Source organism: Pinus tabuliformis, chromosome 1_2 (genome assembly GCF_031772625.1).
Source record: "Pinus tabuliformis cultivar Carrire ecotype Pingquan chromosome 1_2, CPIR1, whole genome shotgun sequence".
NCBI classification, from domain to species: domain Eukaryota; kingdom Viridiplantae; phylum Streptophyta; class Pinopsida; order Pinales; family Pinaceae; genus Pinus; species Pinus tabuliformis.
Window position 1 is genome coordinate 819,702,978 of NC_142298.1, and position 19,036 is coordinate 819,722,013.

Consider the following 19,036-nt stretch of genomic DNA (forward strand, 5'->3'; position numbering starts at 1 on the left):
CCTCCACATCAGGCATTGTTACATCATCTACCCATAGAGACAGCTTCCAAAATCGTGCAGTTCTTCCTTTCCACCACACCATTCTGCTCAGGAGTATGTGGTGTAGTAGTCTCCCTCTGAATGCCAACCTCAGATATGCTTGAGTGAACCAACTGTAATATATTGGAGGTCTTGCTTTGGCTTGAGGGGAATGGTCCCCTTTTGAGCTTTCCTTTGGCACATCCTAGACATACACCTTCCTTCTCTACTTGGAATTCAAGCATCCCTGTCACCATTTGTCTTACACCAAGTAGAGCTTTATAATGAAGGGGGGCAAACCTCCGATGCCAAAGTTTGGACTGAAGAGATGTGTCATAAGACATGATACCTAGCGGACTTCCATCGACTTGATATAATGAATCAACTCGAAACCCAAGAGTGAAAGCATCTTTAACATTATTTTTTGATACACGTACCTTGCCATTACTGAAGGTTACCTTGTAGCCTTTGTCTTCCATTGCCGAGATGGACACCAGGTTCTTTCGGAGGTCAGGTGCATTTAATACATCCTGGAATTTCTAGCCTTCTTGAATGCTTGTCCTCTTCCTTGATTCCCAACTCTCCTCTTACCTTTGCTATTGAATTTTTCATTCCTTTGATTGCCATCAGAGGGATTTTGATCATCGTCCCAGTGTGAGTCCTTTCTATCAGGGCACTCCCTTTCATAGTGACCTACTTTATCGCAGATGTAACATCGTCCTTTTCTTCCACCCTTAGGTCCAGCCTTTCCTTTTGATTTAGTCCCGGAATTATTTCTTTTCTTAGCATGAGAAGAAAAGGCAGTAGGAGGACCTTTAGGCATGGGCATTTCTTGCTCTTCTACCCTTGTTTCTTCTTGAATGCATCTAGCCATTAATTCCTTACGACTAGGAATTACATGATTGTTCAAAAGAGTAGTCCTAAACACGTACCATTTGGATGGTAATCCTCCAAGAGTTGTGAGTGCCATTTCTCTGTCAGTAATAGTCTCCCAATAGATAGGAGATCGTTCTTGATCTCGGTGATTCTTAAGAAGTATGCTTGCATACTCTCATCTTTACCCTTCTTGATTTCCCTCAGCTTATTTCTAAGAAACAAAACTTGATTTTCATCATTAACTTTAAATAAACTCACCAGTCTATAGTAGATTTCCTTGGAGGTGTCTAGTTCAGAGATGTAGGCCACCAAGTGCTTGTCGATAGAGTCCCAGATGATCTTCTTTGTGTTGAATTCTCTGTTTTTCCATTTGTTCCAGGCAGCAGTGGATGCATTTGATGGAGGCTCAACAATATTGCCTCTTACATGTTCTAGGACTCCTTGATCTTCTAGGGTTAGATCGATAGACATCTTCCATCTGTGATAGTCAGCTTTCTCACGGAGCTTGTCTTCAGCAGGAAAGAGTGTTGAGGACCCCATAGTTCTTTAGGATAGCCTTGCCAATCTTCTCTTTGGTGATTGCTCTTGCTCTTGCTCAGGCCTTGTCTTCACCTCAGCTTTGATACCATGTTAAGTTATGGTATGTTCTATGCTTATAACAATTTACTTATTTTTCTTATTATATTCCACAGATTAGCAATCACATGTACATAAAGTAAAGTGCAAATAGAACATTACACAATCGATAGAAAACAAGCCAAGACAAGAGACACAAGATGTGGCGACTAGCCAGGGACAAACCCCACAATGTGTGGGGAAGCCCTTTGATCAAATCTTCTTTTATCTTCAATAATTCAGCAGAGAGAAATAGTACAATAAATATGATTTATATCAGCATTAGAAAACCCTAGATCAGCAGCATCAACGTTAGCGGCTTCATCATCAAACTAGGGCAGACGATATCTCACAAACCGACCTTCGAATCGGCTTGATTCCACCACCAAAAGTTGTTGCTTCCAAAGGAGGTTCATATGAACCTATAGTACAGTTCAGATGAGGAGATCTTCTGGTCCATGCAGGTCAAACTTCACTTCTGCAGTTGCAGCTTCAGTTTCAATAGCTTCCTTCAAACTAGGGCAGTCGATATCTTGCAAACCATACGTTGGATTGACTTGATTCCACCACCAAAAGTTGCGCCTTTCAGAGGAGGTTCAGATGAACCTACAACATAGATCAAAAGATGAGGTTTGATGGTCCACTCTAGTCAAAGTTTGGATCTGCAGTTGTAGCTTTAGTTTCAACAGCTTCCGGCTTCAGATGTGTGAGAGAGAGACCCTTTTCTGCGCAGTAGAGAAGAGACTCTTTTCTGCGCAGTAGAGAGAGAGATGTGATGAGATGAGTGAGTGGAAATGAGGAAAAGTCCTCTTGTATTTATACACAAATGATGACGTTTTAATAGATGTGACTGTTGGGCTTCTGAGCCTACATGAGTTGTAGGTCAGCTTGATAATAATTCCATAATCAAAATAAATTCATATCTCCATGAATACTTATCGGAATCGGATGATCTTTATATCAATCTTACACCTCTTGATGAGAGGAATCTAATAAAAATATTATCAGCCATGAATAATATGACCCACATGAATTTTGTCCCTAGTTTCCAATTTTAACATCTAAAGAGCACCGCAAGGTGATTTTTATTTTTTTTAAAAGAGCAGTGCTATAGTCCAACAAAGCACTGGTGCGGTACCTGTATGAGAAGGCCCTAAAGCATCTTAACAAAATCACCGCTATATATTTTTAAATTAACAAAAAAAAAAGATGGTACTCTTTGATATCTTCTGCACTGATGTGACTATAATAACACACTAGAGGAGGGTTAAATAAAAAAATACTCTCGAATGTAAATTTCACTTTTACCATCTATAGTGCTAGAGAGCTCTAAAGCACCAATACCAAGCTTTTCTCATGCAAGCGCCTTGACGTTGATTCTTATCTTGATCACCATCCTTCTGTACCATGCTCATTGCCTAACTTTCCAATTTTTTCAGACCATGGTAAAATTTGTTTTTCTCCATTACATGTCAACAAAGCCTCCCCAACGAGCAAGTGTCTAGGCAATATCTATGTTTCTCTCTGATTTAATTTTTTAGCGGATCAAAATTGCAAATTAGCTTAAAAATTCTATTATTTTTGAAAAAAAGAAACCTATGTTGTGTGCTTGATATGTTCAGCTCATGCTAATAGTGGTGAAACTTGTAAATTTGCAGGGTGCACCGCAATTTGGTGTGTGAACATAACACACTTCTATTGTTTTGGTGCGTTTGGTAAATGAAAACAAACCAAGAAAGCTATAAATTGTATGTCAGTGCGTATATTTTTAGGTTACGCCTGGTGCAGTTATATTTACTAAATACATCACAAAAATAATATTTAAAAATATAGCTTGGTGCATTCGATAACCTGAATGTTATGTACTGGTGCGAAAAGGTTATATGTGCAAACCGGTACATAAGTGTGATGCACCGCGATGAAAATTTAAATATGTGAATTAATAATGGTGTGTCATAAGTATCTGTGCATCGAGGTCGGTGCAGTGTGCACTAGAGCCAGTGCATTACTACTTTTTGGCGCACCGGGTTTTTTTTTTTGACTGAAATTTATGTTTCCATATTTATAACATTTTTCATTTAATATAAAAAGTTGTATTTTATCAAGCTGATGAATTTATATGTTATTCATGTAGCAGAGACATTAGCAGAGGGAGAAACAACATGAGCAAGAGAAAATGGCAGACCAATACAATGTGGTCCAAACATGGGAGGCTGAAGTGAGGGAGAGGGTTTTATACCCTCGCCCTATTACTACAACGACTAGATGGATCTTAAGGAATGTAGGACCCGTAAAGTAATATGAGGAGGCTACATCCCTGAAGGTGTACTTTGTCTTGTTGGTGCATTTGATCTTCGGATGGAGTGTCCAAGATCAGGGTTTCCATGTCGGTCTTGGGGCGTGGTATAGACCCTTTGAGGAAGACATATAATTTATAACTGACCTATCCAAGAGACGGTGGATTTTCCCTAGTTCCATGATGTTCCCCATGGGGTTGTAGCAGAGAGTCAACTTTCCTACTCTCAAAGATATCTTAGACCTCATGCAGTCAGTCCAACAAATTTTCGGGTGTGTGGTGGACAACTATAAATTTCTTCTTTTGCTCCATAGGAGGTTAGGTGCCTCCCGTTATTAGTCACCACCATTGCACACTTTAGCAGTGAGGGAAGCACATTAGTTGCCCTCTTTTGTATTATGTTGATTATTAGATTCAGTCACCACGTTGTATCAGATGGCATGCCACTTTTTTGAGGCAGTTTTGTATGGATTTAGATAGATGTTGTGTAATGATACATTGGAAGGCAAACTTCCCTTTCGATTCAAAGATTTTTTATTTATTTTTTAGGAGGTTTCCAGATATGAGGCCTACATTTTACTGTGGCCCTCCTAGGCTGATCACTAAGGTTCAGATGTGCATGTGGGGCTAGATGATGCCTGAGAGGGACCAACTGGAATTTTCGACTAGGATATCCACCTAGGAAATGGCGCTACTCACCAATGAGTTTGACCATGTGTTTATCTTGTTGTTATTTCCTTCTGCGGGGATTGATTAGAGGTTGTGTCCCAACATCCTCTTCAGACCGACTGAGCCTCCAGATGATAGAGATAATATTAGTGTTTTCTTTAAATTAATATAGTTTCATTTTATTTTTTAATTAATTAGAATAAAATTTATTCTAGTGCGTTCTTTAACTTGTTTTATTAAATCATTTAATGAAATTTGCCTAATTATTTTTGTGTACTATATATTTTGTAGACATTGACACATTCAATGGGGACATTCCTCCTCCCCCACCGGATGGAGGAGATTAGGAGATGGGTGATTCCCAAGAGGGTGAGGCACATCGTCAAGGGGTTGTGGAAATCTAGGCCCGTAGAGCTAGTTTAAGATTTTGGATGGACTACTGCGACAATTTTTTTAGAGTTTTGGTTGAGGAGGGAGTCTGCCCTACGAGGGCTCAAGACATCAACACAGATCCAAGTTTCATGGAACTTTACAGGGATTGTTCGCGTGAGATGATGTCTCTTATGCGTCATATCTTCAGAGCTAGTAGGCTACTGACAACAATGAGGGATGTAGGGCATGTAGTAGGAGATATGTTAGATCATGATGATAATGAGGGTGATGATCATGATCATGATGCTTCTGGTAGTACTAGCCAATCAGATCATGGTGATGATTTTAATGAGCCTTATGGCAGTACACCTCCTCCATAGTTGCGTAATGATTAGATGCCAAAGCTAGAATATATGCCTTATGTTTCTCTTGACAGAGTAGATAAGCCACCTCCTCCTCCATCTCAGGGTTCAATAATGTTGAGGCAGTCATTGACCATCCATCGTCTTCTACTGCTGACCAGTCACCTCCTCCCGATCCACCTTAGAGTTTGACATATGTCGAGGCAGTGGTTTACCATCGATCATCTTTTGTTGCAGACCTCGTTGGCACTACTACGTATGTTGTATCATATATTCGATTACAGTTATTTGACTTGTTTATATATATATATATATATATATATATATATATATATATATATATATATAGATATATATATATATATATATATATATATATATATATATATATATATATGATGCATTTTTTTCATGCTTATGTACTTAATTTATATGTTGGCGTTGATGTGTATATTGTTCGGTCATGTTAGATATGTTCATTTAATGTTCTTGTAGATAGATGTCTATGTGATAACAATTATTTGACATGAGATGTATATTAATTTGAGGATGTGTGTGGTGGTGATGTTAGATTACAATGTTTGTGTTTTATTAGATATGATCACGATGATGATGCTCTGTTAGATTATTAGATTTGTGTGCTAGCTAATGACATTTATATGTGCTAGAGGTGTATATAATTAGATGACGGTAGTGAATTTGAATGTATATCTTAGATGATTTTTATGTTTGTTAGATGGTTATCATCATGATCATGTTTATTTTTATGAGATAATATTTATTATAGATTATGTATTAGTGAACTTATATCAAACGTTTATATATAAATTTTCATGCAAAATGACTTAATTTTAAAAAACAAGCAAAGATATTTTTATAAATTACAAAGTTTAGTATGGTTGAAACAATGATTGTAAAATTACGATAAATATTTTTCTATTGCTTAGACAACTCAATGATATTCAATCTAACTTAATTAGTAAAATATTTCAATACTCACAAGGAAAAAATAATGAAAGGTAAAATAATTTAGTTAGTTCTTAATAAGATGAAAATGTGTAATTGATTTAAATTTTAATATAAAATAATAATAAAAACAAATTATTCAAATATACAATTTAACCAATTCAATAGTGGTTTATAAAATTCAATTTATTGTTAAATTTAAAAAACTTAAGTCGGATTTTTTATAATTAATTTAGATTTAATATAACTCAAAAATTTATTTTTTTATAAAATTTAATTTATTAATAAAGTTATGAGATTTTCAAGAAATTTAAATTTAATATTTATAGTAACTCTTACCGGTTTAAATTAGAAATTTCTCTCTCTAAAGATGAGAATCAAGAAATCTAAAATAAGGCTTGTGAAGTTACTTGTAGTTTGGGACTTGTTCTATTGGAAGTTCTCCCTTAAAGAGGCAAGTGAATTTTTTTCTAGTAATAAAGATATAACATTTTGGTGCTATTTTGGTTCTCTATTTTCCATTGCACTGGTTTAAATTTAATTCCTTTTAATAATAAATATGAATTAAATAATATAAAAATGATACTATATTAGATTTAAACTTTTGACAAATAATATATTTGATTATTTCTTAATGAACAACTCAAAAAATATTATTTGTTCCACATATTTATCACGAGATAGTCACTAAAATTCAAATTTTCACATTTCTCCTAGCTAATATTACATCATGTTCACAATGATAAAGACATGTTTACTTTAAATAATTTACTTATAAATACATAAAATAGATAGTTATTTCACATAATCTAAATAGGAAAGAAAAATGCATCACCAAGTGTATTTGAAATTCAAACAAATTATTTGTAATTACCATTGAAAAGAAAAGTAAAAATTGTTCCATTATCCATGAAGAAAAAAATTAAAACCTCTCATTCCTCCATGTAAGCCCATTTGTTTCTCTTATGGTCCATAAAAAGATGTAATTAACATTTAATACATGCATAAGACCTCCTTTTAGTTTGCATAAAGTTGCAAGAACTGTAATTTAAATATAGTAAACATGACTTTACCTCTCATGTCAAGAATTTAATCTTACATATTAATACACATTTTTTCATTGGTAAAGTCCTCATAGAGTTATCACTACATGATGTTTTATATTGATTTTGAACTAAACAAGAAGAAAAAACATGTGAATTGATTACTAAACCAATATGTATCTAAATATTCAATGTTGTTTCTAAATTTAATATTTAATTATCATTTTCTTATTTGAAAAGGATTGTCACCTTGAATCCTTAATATCATAGACATTGTACACAATTGGAAATACCTAGTTTTAAGTGTAAAAATGTTTCCACTGCAAAAAAAACATGTAAAAAAGTTTATGAATCTTACCAATTATATTATAAAACTTCAACAAGACAAATAAAAAACTAATATAATTAGCAAAATAAAGAAAACAAAAACATACAACAATAGTATAAATGATGAAATAACGCAAGTACATATCACTCTCCATTGTCATCACAATGATTATCTTCCTCGCTTGACATGATAACACTATTGTTCTCAAAAATATGTTTTGATCTAGGGTCATGTCTTAATACAAACCACCAATCCCTATCCAACACATCTGGGTAAAAAAACACCTAGCTGCAATGTTTTTGGAAAACATAAGGCTCCCTAACTTCATGCCACATATTTCTAGAGTTGATAGATATCAACTCACTACCGCAAGATATTCCTTTACATTATTCCGATCAAAGGTGTACCACCAATTGCACCTAAAAATAACACATTAGAATGAAGAGAAGTCCACTTGAATGATGCCTTATATCTTTCCAACATAAACTAACATCCCTTGCATTAGGATTTGATTACGGTGGCTAGCATGACTAGATTGGTTGAACTCGAATTCCATTCCACAGTGTTGTGTCATGCATCCATCATCAACATCCTCTGTGTGAAAATGATATCCATATGCCCACATAGATGGGAACAAATGGACTTATAAAAAAGTGAAAAAAATCACAGTGTCATGTGTCTAATAACCCAAACATAATTAAAAATATAAAATATATACAAATGTTACAATTCAAAGGTGAAATATGAAGTTAAAACTATACAAAAAGAGATTACAATTACCGAGTTATTGCAACCAATGGCTATGTTTGGTGCATCCTCTTTAGCACGCAAGTAATGACCAGATGTACCATATTTATCTCTGACTTGATCTACAACCCAATTGTTAGGGCATTTCATTGGCATATTTTATTTGAAATGATCAGGATAATATGTATGAGATAAAAATATGCATTAATATGAAATTCAGTGTGAACGGTTACTGTATAAAATTTTGACAAATGATAAGCGACTTACTCTTTATCATGCACATCTTTCGATTCGTTTCGAGAAGCTCCGCTTCTTTTTTGTTTTCATCCCTATTGTCGTCCCAAATCACCGCACCTAGTGTGTTGTCGATATTCTTGATGTACTCACTGACATAATAGAGAGTCTCATATGATATATACCCCTTTTCCATAGACCCCTCGGGTTTTTCCTTTTGTCAAACAAAACCTTTCAATTTCTTCATGTATCTCTCTAAGAAGAACATCCAACTATAAGAAACCACCCCAACTAATTCAACCTCATCTACTAGGTGAATTAGTGTAACACACCTCTTCTCATATATACCCACGTTCATTGGCTTTCCCGATGTAAACATGAGCTGAGGGGCTACTATGAGAAGTGTTAGGTCACTAATTTGTCATCATTCTCACTTGTCTTTGTCATTCATTAAGCCATTACCTCCAACTATCCATTGCACCATTTCACTCACTTGCCACCATTTTTACCATAATGTTTCATGATGTGTCTCTATATGTCTAAGTGGTTAATTAACATCATTTTCCTTTATTTTTATAGATTAAGAAGAATTTTGCATGGTTTTAACTAATGAAAGTTTAACAAGTTCAAGTTTCTGCAGTTTTGTCAAATTTCCATAGCTGCCTCCATAGTTGAGGTAGTAGCACCACTCTAGAAGGAAATCTGGCACATGGAAATTTTTTCTAAAGGTTCTAATATTGATTTATATAGGTCAAATACCACACATCTCGCACGTGTGGACCTCTTGTTACACTAAAAAATGTCACCATGGCTATTTACAGTTGGTATGGCTCTATCAACAGTCATACTACCCTCTTAAGCAAGTCTTATGCCTCTGCTATTCATGTCAAACTCCAAGAAAGAGAGAAAGTCTTTATAAATATGTTTATCTCTGGGTACGCAGGTTCTCTCAAACCTTGCCTGCGGGTACACACCTATTGTTCATAAGGTCTGCGTCCAAGGATGCTCTGTATCTAAAGGGGCAGGTGCGTCCCTCTGAAAAGGTTAAAATGCGCAAGTTTTATCTTCAAAAACTTACTTGTGGTCATTTCTAGAGCATTCTAGAAGGTTGTTTGACGTGTATTGAGCGCCTCCAGATGGTTCATGCACTCCTACCAAAGAGGAACTTATCCCATAAATAAGGGAGTGATCCCATCCAAAGAGGGGACTATCCCATTGATGGTGGACCTGATTAACTTCCTCTTGAGCACTATAAATACAGGCATTGGGCCAGAAGGAGGGAGGTTGAAAGCTATACATTTCTAAGGGTAAATGCTACAGGAATTAGGACTCCCATTTAGAAGCTTGTGAGGAGAGATTGCCATCTTTACTTGTTCTATTTGGAAGTGGGTGAGCTTTGTCAAAGTAGAGGAAGACTCTTGTGGACCCTGGAAGGAGCTTGCACAACACCAAGGCTCAGGTTGTAATGGTTCCTTTTGATTACCTTTAATGCAAATTGGTCCATTCTTCTCAATAACTTGTTGTTTATGGGTTATTTCATGTACTCCTTGGTCTATATGTTGAATATGCTTTGTTTTATGTTATAATCAGGTGCTATTTAATTGTTTGACTGTTGGTGATTGCAGGTTTTGGAGAAAAGGAGGAGCTCATCCAGATCAACAAAGCTTGGACTTCTACAACAGCGTTTGGACAAAGGTAAGAACGAAACACTTGATTTCTCATATCATAATGTATGTTTAGAGAAGGATAGCTCCAGTTTGTTTTGTTTGTCATTAGAATGTCTTAGACTTCTAGGAAGGTCGGTTGTGTCCGCACTCTTGACTGATTCCGTGTGACAAATTGGCGACTCTGCTGGGGATCGAACCCAGAATCTCTGGTTTCGCAGACCAGAGATCCGAATCTAATGATCTTCGATCTAGAAAATAGTACACCACGACTCCCCCATCAAATGGCTTTCCAAATTCCAGTGATAGTCAAAAACAGGCCTATTCATCGAACTGTGATTGATGAGGGAGCTTCTACGTGTATTATGTCAATTCAATGTTGGAGATCCCTTGGTTCTCCTTCGTTGAACCAATCCCCCACCATCCTTAAGGCCTTTGATGGCCGTGGGTCCCGTCCGTTTGGTATTCTACAGGAATTGCCTATAGGGGTAGAAGGTAAAACCGTTAGTCTGGATGTGGAAGTGGTTGATGCCCCTCTAGACTACAACCTTCTTTTGGGTCGAAGTTGGTCATATGCTATGACAGCGGTCGTTTCATCGGTCTTCAGAGTAATTAAGTTTCCACATAACGGTAAGATCATGACTATTGATCAGCTGACATACTTTTCATCCGACCCAGCCTCTTCAGAGAGTATCCAGCATGTCGGTAAGACGACAATCCCTTATAGGGACGTTGGTGTAGGTTTAGTTAAGGATTCCAGTTTACTGGGAACTTTTCCTCTCCCTCCACTCAGCGTAGAACCTTCGTTTGCAACAATTCATATGATTACATCAGAAAACATTGTTTATGATGATCCTTGGTATGTCCCATCTGACTCTGAGATAGACTCATTCGGTAATGCTATGCCCTTGAGTCCATATGAAATTGCTTATGAAGCTCTCATGTCTTTTACCGACTTTCATTCAACCGAGGTCGACCAAATGAATGTGGTCAGTGAAGAATCACTTTTCACCTCAACCTTAGAACGGATAGCGTTTCCCAAAGTCGTGTCATCTGACGAACAACTTCGCGAAATCCTAAGTGTAGACGATCTACCATGGGAAGATCTCCATCACAGATCTTCGTTTTTACCTAAGGATGATGCATTTGAAAATGATTTTTCATCTATCTTTACCGCTGAATATGTCAAAGACGCTCAGGACCCAACGAAACATTCTGATTCAGAGTTGAATTTAGGGAATATTTCTCGTACTATTCCCATTGATATTTCAGTGAAGCCTCGAATTGAGGAGAACATTCATATAGGTTCCGCATGTACAGAAGAAGAAATCCAAACTTACAAGGCCCTATTCCAAGAATTCCGCGATGTGTTTGCCTTGTCTTACGAGGAAATGCCGGGAATCGATCCTGCCATTGTTGTTCATGAAATCAAAACCTACCTGGATGCTAAACCCATCCGGCAACGGTTGCGTCAGATTCACCCTCGAAAAGCGGCTGCGATTAAAGCAGAAGTCGAAAAGCTGTTGAAAGCAGGTTTCATTTATCCGATCCCGTTAACAGATTGGGTATCGAATATTGTTCCGGTCAATAAAAAACAAGGAACAATAAGAATCTGTATCGATTATAGGGATATCAATCGAGCTTGTCCAAAAGACAACTATCCTACGCCTTATATCGATCAAATTATTGATGATTGTGCCGGGAGTGAAATGTTTTCCTTCATGGATGGTTTTTCGGGCTATAATCAAATCAATATTCTACCTGCCGACCAACCAAAAACGACATTCATTTGTCCATGGGGGACGTTTGCTTACTGCAAATTACCTTTTGGGCTTAAGAATGCCGGGGCCACTTTTCAACAGGCAATGTCTTACACATTTCACGACATCAAGCACATTGTGCAACCGTATCTCGATGATTTGCCTGCTCATTCTTTACGTCGAGCTAATCACCTTGACCACCTACGAGCAATCTTTATGAGGTGTAGGCATTATCGAATTCAGTTGAATCCCCACAAATGTGTTTTCTGTATAGAAACAGGTCGATTGCTGGGATTTGTTGTTTCAAAAGCCGGCATTCGCGTCGATCCCTCGAAAGTCGATGCGATCATCAAATTGCCTCCTCCTTCGAGTTTGCGCCAACTCCAAATTTTGCAGGGGAAAGCAAACTTTTTACGCCGATTCATCCCAAACTACGCCGAGGTCACTAAAGGTTTTACACGGTTGTTGAAACAGAACGTTCAATTCTTTTGGGACGAGATTGCCCAACAATCTTTTGATGCACTTAAACACGCGTTGACCCATGCACCGTTGTTGCATCCTCCCAACTACAACCAGGACTACTTCTTATACCTCGCAGCTTCACATTCCACCATTGGAATCGTGTTAGTTCAAGAAGATGAATTCGGAGCGGAACATGTGATATATTATCTCAGTCGGACCTTAAATCTCACTGAGCTAAAATATTCGCATGTGGAGAAATTGGCCCTGGCAGCCGTTCAAGCTGTCCAGCGTTTTCGTCACTACATTCTTCTCCGTAAAACTACAGTTATTTCGGATTTCAACCCTATGATTTACATTTTGACAAAACAATTGCTAGGGGGCAAGTACTCTAAATGGATCGTTATCCTGCAAGAGTTCGACTTGGAATTCGAGAAGTCCAAGTCTAAGAAATCCTTAGTTTTTGCGGAATTGATGTGTGATTTCCCGCGTACTGACACAGAGACTGTGGCAGAAGAGTCCATTGCGGACGAATCTTTGTTTCTTATCAGTACTTTAGATCCGTGGTTCGGGGATATAATCATCTATCTCCAAACCCAAACCTTTCGGCCTGAAGCTTCAAAAGCGGAACGTCGAAAAATTAGGTTTCAATCCCAGCAATACAAAATTATTGGAGATACACTTTATCGCCGGGGGGCAGACTTAGTTTTTCGACGTTGTCTAACTCACGAAGAGGCTGAGAGAGTTTTGAATGATTGTCACTCTGGAGCATGTGGCGGTCATATGTCTGGGTATGCCACAGCTCAGAAGGTGTTGCGCGCTGGTTACTTCTGGCCATCTATGTTTAAAGATTGTATCATTGCAGTCCGAAAGTGCCACAACTGCCAAGTGTTTGATCGAAAGATGCGCGCACCACCTGCTCCTCTCCACCCTATAATTGCCGTTGGTCCATTCGCCAAATGGGGTATCGACTTTATTACTTGTAACCCTCACTCGGCCGGGGGGCATGCGTATATCATCCTCGCGGTTGATTATTTCACTAAATCGGCCGAGGCGATGCCTACATTCGACGCAAGTGGCAAAACAGCTGCAGTTTTCATATTCAATCATATAATAACTAGGTTTGGTGTCCCACAAGCAATTATTACTGACCATGGGAGCCATTTTCGAAACACCATGATGACTGAACTTACAAGCCAGCTTGGTTTGCACCATGACAGCTCTACTCCTTATTATCCGCAAGCCAACGGTTTGGTTGAGTCTATCAACAAAGTTCTGGTTATCATGATCCGACGAACCATTGGTATTCATCGGTCGAATTGGCACAACATGTTATTTTCGGCGCTATGGGCATACCGAACCTCAGTAAAAACCTCAACAGGGTTCACTCCTTTCCAGCTAGTTTATGGCTTGGAAGCAGTGTTACCCATTGAATGTGAAATCCCATCACTTCAAATGGCTGTCGAATTACTTCCAGCTACTTCCGAAGAGGAGAAACGTTTATTGTACTTAGCTAAATTAGATGAGACTCGACGTGACGCTGCATTGGCAATTGAGACTCACGCGAAGCGAATGAAAGCTCAGTATGATAGAAATGTGACCCCTCGAAGTTTTTCGAAGGGAGACCTAGTGCTCTTATATGATCAAGCTAACGATAAGCTAGGTGCTGGAAAATTCGTTCCTATGTGGCATGGACCCTATATTGTAAAGAGAAAGCTAGCAAAAGGGGCTTATGAGCTGGTAGATTTTGATGGGGACTCTTTGGGTAAACCCAGAAATGGACTTTACCTAAAGAGGTATTATGCTTAAATGGTGGGTATGGAGAATTTTTAGTTAGGTTAGGTTTTCTTTCTAGCTAGTATGATTGTTAGTTAGTCAGTGTGCTTAGCTTAGTGAGTGTGTTTTTCGTCGTTATTCTGGCTTATCTTGGTTTTTCTCTTGATATTGTAGATGTCGACACCCCTCCAAACATACATTGGATTTGCTGATGGTGCTTGTCGTAGTACACGGAATATCTCTTCCGCAGCTTGGGTTATCTATTCACCATCTGACGAGTTAGTTTCTATGCATGGGGTAAGCCTCGGTCAAACAACGAATAACATTGCAGAATACAGTGCAATGGTTGAATTATTATCCGAATCTATTTCATTTGGAATTCGACGTTTGATAGTGAGGTTATATTCTGAACTTGTTGTATTACAGCTTAATAGAGTTTATGCCATTAGAAATCCTGTGTTATTAAGGTTGTTTTTGAGAGTGCGTCTCTTGGAACGTGAATTTGATTACATTGAATATCAGCATATTCCAAGGTCCTTAAATACATTAGCAGATGCAATTGCTTCTCGAGTGTTGGACAGACATTTACGATAATCATGCAAGTAAATTTAAAAACATTTCATCATACATGTTAAACAAGATGAGCCGGTAATAGTGATATATATATATAGATAGGAGTGTGTCAAAAAATATACATCGTCTTCGATCATAGGTTGAAAAGCACCTTATGATCGGCAAAAATGATAGAGTACAAAAAGTCAAAAATTTCACATGTGTCTACAAAGTGACTAGCCAATCACTGGTGGTGCTCCCTATACGAAACCACTGCACGGGCTACCTTGCGCAAAAATCTCCTCAACGGTCCAGGGACCGCGACTACATAGCGCTGAAGTCTGATAGGAATATCATCCATAGTAGTCTCAGGTATATCCGTCGTCAGACGCTATAGATCATGCTCCAACTCAGCTAGTACCTCTGCAGCCGCCGCATCCTGTGGGGCCGGTACCAGTGCAACTGGATGTCTCCTCTCGAAAGGCCGGAGGTTGGCTGGACGCTGTGGACCAACATCTGCATTTTGAAAATTTTACTGTCAGTTTTGAGACGATATATATAGAAAACAAAAAAATACATAATTTGAAAACTCGTGAAAAATAAAGTACCTCTGTCATCCCATTGTTCTCCCTGTGGAAGAACCATGTCTGGATCACCTCGAAAATCTACTCCGACATACGGAAAGTCCTGAATTTTTACCATAATGTTTCATGATGTGTCTCTATATGTCTAAGTGGTTAATTAACATCATTTTCCTTTATTTTTATAGATTAAGAAGAATTTTTCCTGGTTTTAACTAATGAAAGTTTAACAAGTTCAAGTTTCTGCAGTTTTGTCAAATTTCCATAGCTGCCTCCATAGTTGAGGTAGTAGCACCACTCTAGAAGGAAATCTGGCACATGGAAATTTTTTCTAAAGGTTCTAATATTGATTTATATTGGTCAAATACCACACATCTCGCACGTGTGGACCTCCAGCATCAAATCAAGGGAAAAACGTAGCAGTTTTGACCAGTCAACTTCCAACGCATTTTCTGAGCAAATGAAAGCGAATTTCGGAAAATGAAAACACAGGTTTTGTTTAGCATGGGCCCAATTAAGTTCTCTATGAGTATTTTTCTCAAATTCGTTACCATTTGAGAGATTCTTTAAGATCTTTGGAGCCTTATTTTACAGATTACGTGGATATACAATTTTTCAAATTGTCATTTAATGCACAGTCAAAAAATAAGTGAGAACAAGCTGTTCTTCAGAAAATTCATGACAAGAAGATCATTATGAACATATTTTGGATCATCTTTCATCCTAAAATCCTTCAAAACATATTTGATTTTATCTCATGGCACAATTCATGCAATCAAATTCTAAATTTCTAGTTGCTTAAGAGATCTATAAAACCATTGTAATCTATTTGATGAGGGAGAGATTATTGTTTGAAAAACTCTATTTTTGCAAATACAGTCCTCTCTTTTTTTTCATTCCTTTTTTTTTTGCATGGTGTCGATGTAGAGTTGTGTTATTGCCTACAACTTGTGTGAGGGACCCCTCGAGTTGTAAGGATTTCATTAACTATAGATAACATTTCAATTCTCCATTTTGCTTTAACATTCCATTAGTTTGTTTAAATTCTTAGTTTTGATTTTCGAATGAATGATTAGGATTTTTTTATTAAGATTGCTTAATCATTTCGCTGTACAGTGAAGTGAGATTGATACAGATATGTAGTATAGTTGTGTGAGTAGGATTTTAATTCAGAGTTAATAATTTTTTTTAGCAATTTGAATTTAGTTTCATTTTCAAGTGTGATTTTCTTTTGAGCAAGAGTGATATTTATTTGTGCAAAATGTGATCTTTATTTTGAGCAAGTGTAATAATTTTATGGTGATTTTAGTTTGCAATTAATTCTTTTAAGCAAGTGTGATCAATTTGATTTTTAGAATAACATATATATTTTCATAGTTAACATGTGCATCCCAACATCTCAATTTAATTTAGCAATTTCTTGAATAAAAAGAACTTCTAGCACATACAGTGCACATACACTTCATCAGTATACTAGCTGTGGTTGACAATTTATGTAAGTAATTTAACATCAATTAAATCACCAAACATTTTGGCGTTGTTGTTGGGGAAGTGTATACAGGAGTCCTTTTCTTTTCATTACAAAAAAAAAAACTTCAATCACCTACCACCCCCAATATATCACGTGGTGCAGTAAGAGCCACAAATCCACATCATAAATTCTTATTTTTGAAGGTAGAAGAAGAGGTAAAAAACAGGTTGAAGAAATGGAGGGAGATGATGACAATGAGGAAGATCCTTTTGGATTTCCCATTCAAGAAACTAATGTCAATGCTCATATGAAGAACATACCTCCATCCGTACTTACTAACTTAAATGGTATGAGATCATAAGACCCAGAAACCTTTCTTTTTGAATTTCAAATGATTTGTAGATCTTAGGCTACTCATTACACATGAAAAAAATGAATTTGTTTTTGGTAACATTGAAGGGTAGAGCTCTTAGATGGTTCATGACTTTAGGAACAAATTCTATAAGGACATGGGATGGTATGAAAAGAGTATTTTTGGACAAATATAAAGATTATTGCATACACCATGACCTTAGAAATGAAATTTTTAAGATGGACCAAAAAGAGGATGAAATCCTAGAAGATTTAGTGGAGAGATTTACTTATATCAAAATATCTAAATTGCATAATTTAGGATGAGACAAATTAAAAACTCTCATACTAAATGCTATAAGAGATTAATGGATTGATCTTCTTAACCTAGTGGGAAAAGGAGATGTCTCTCAATTGTCATTTCAAGATATTTTTGAACTGTGCAAGAACATATCAAGAGGGAAAACAAAGAATGGAAGATCCCCTCATGATCTAGTTATGGAAAGAGTAAGTCAGTCGACATCAATATTAGTAAGTCAAACTGAACTTAACAATTTGCTAGACATTATTGGTAATTTAAATGAACAAATTGATATGCTAAGAATGCAAAAAAAGAAAAAAGTTGAGAAAGTTGCTTCATTTATATTTTGCCCTAAATGCAGAAAGAAAAATTCTTTGCATGAATGTCCACTTGATAACATTAAAATTTGTGAAAACTGTGAAAACTGTGCAAGATCACATATTGCTAAATATTATCCATCATTACTAGGGTTAAAGGCAGTTTACCAAGGAGCAAATCAAACACTGGAACAATCCTGTTATGTAGCTCCAACAAGACCATTTCAAACTCATCAATCCGCTATGATACAAGATCTTAGTTCACGTTATGCACAACAATCACAAAGTAATTGGAAAATCCACCATATCCTCAATCTTTCCCTCACTATCCTCAATACCAATATCAATGGAATCCATACCATTCATCTCCACCACAACATCAATTTCACCCTCAGTTGACCTCGATTCAACCTTTCCCATTACCACCCATAAAAACACCCCAAAGATCCATTCCCACTCAACTACCTACACAACCATTTCAGATCCCCAATAATAAAACACCTCAATCCACTTACAATTTTGAGGTATTGCAAAATGATTCTCTAGATTCCATTGAAGAACAACAACAAAAAGAAGAATATTAAGATAAGCTACATGAATCATGGATACCTGTCAATAAAGAGAAGTTGTTGGAACCTGAGATTGAAAAGTTTCTTGCATGCCTATCACTAGATTATATGAATGGAGATCACATCTCTGAAGATTTACATGGCATGATAGCAGGAAGCCAAGGAAGAAAATATTACATTGAATCATGGTTCAAGACAGTCATTGGAGCCTAGTACTCCATTCTTCAGTATCTTCTAACATCATCTCAATCAAGGCAGTTGGTCTCTCATATACTAGTATATATCAAAGAGTATATTTCAAACCTGCATATGAGTTTATCTATCATCTTGTTACACACATGGTTCCATTGGAAGTATTCATATACTTGAACAAGATTTATTTTTCAAGTAGAGTAGGACATATAAAAAATAAAAATAAAAGTAAAGAGAAAAATAAGTCCTATTGTGAAAACCAGCTTGTTGGCACAATTGGACATGAGCTTTTCTTGAAAACCAGGCAACTGGCGAGCAAAGTTCACAATAAGTTCTACAATTTTATGATTGTTTCAATTTTTTATTATGGTTCTTCAAATCATTTTTGGTTCTATGCTCGAGTTGGTTGATGTGGGATTCCTTAAGGCCCACCTTCCAACATATCTTGTCTGATCAACCTCAACACCTTATCTAGGATCAAGATTATATATTATTTGGAGTGCCTTGTAACTTGCAT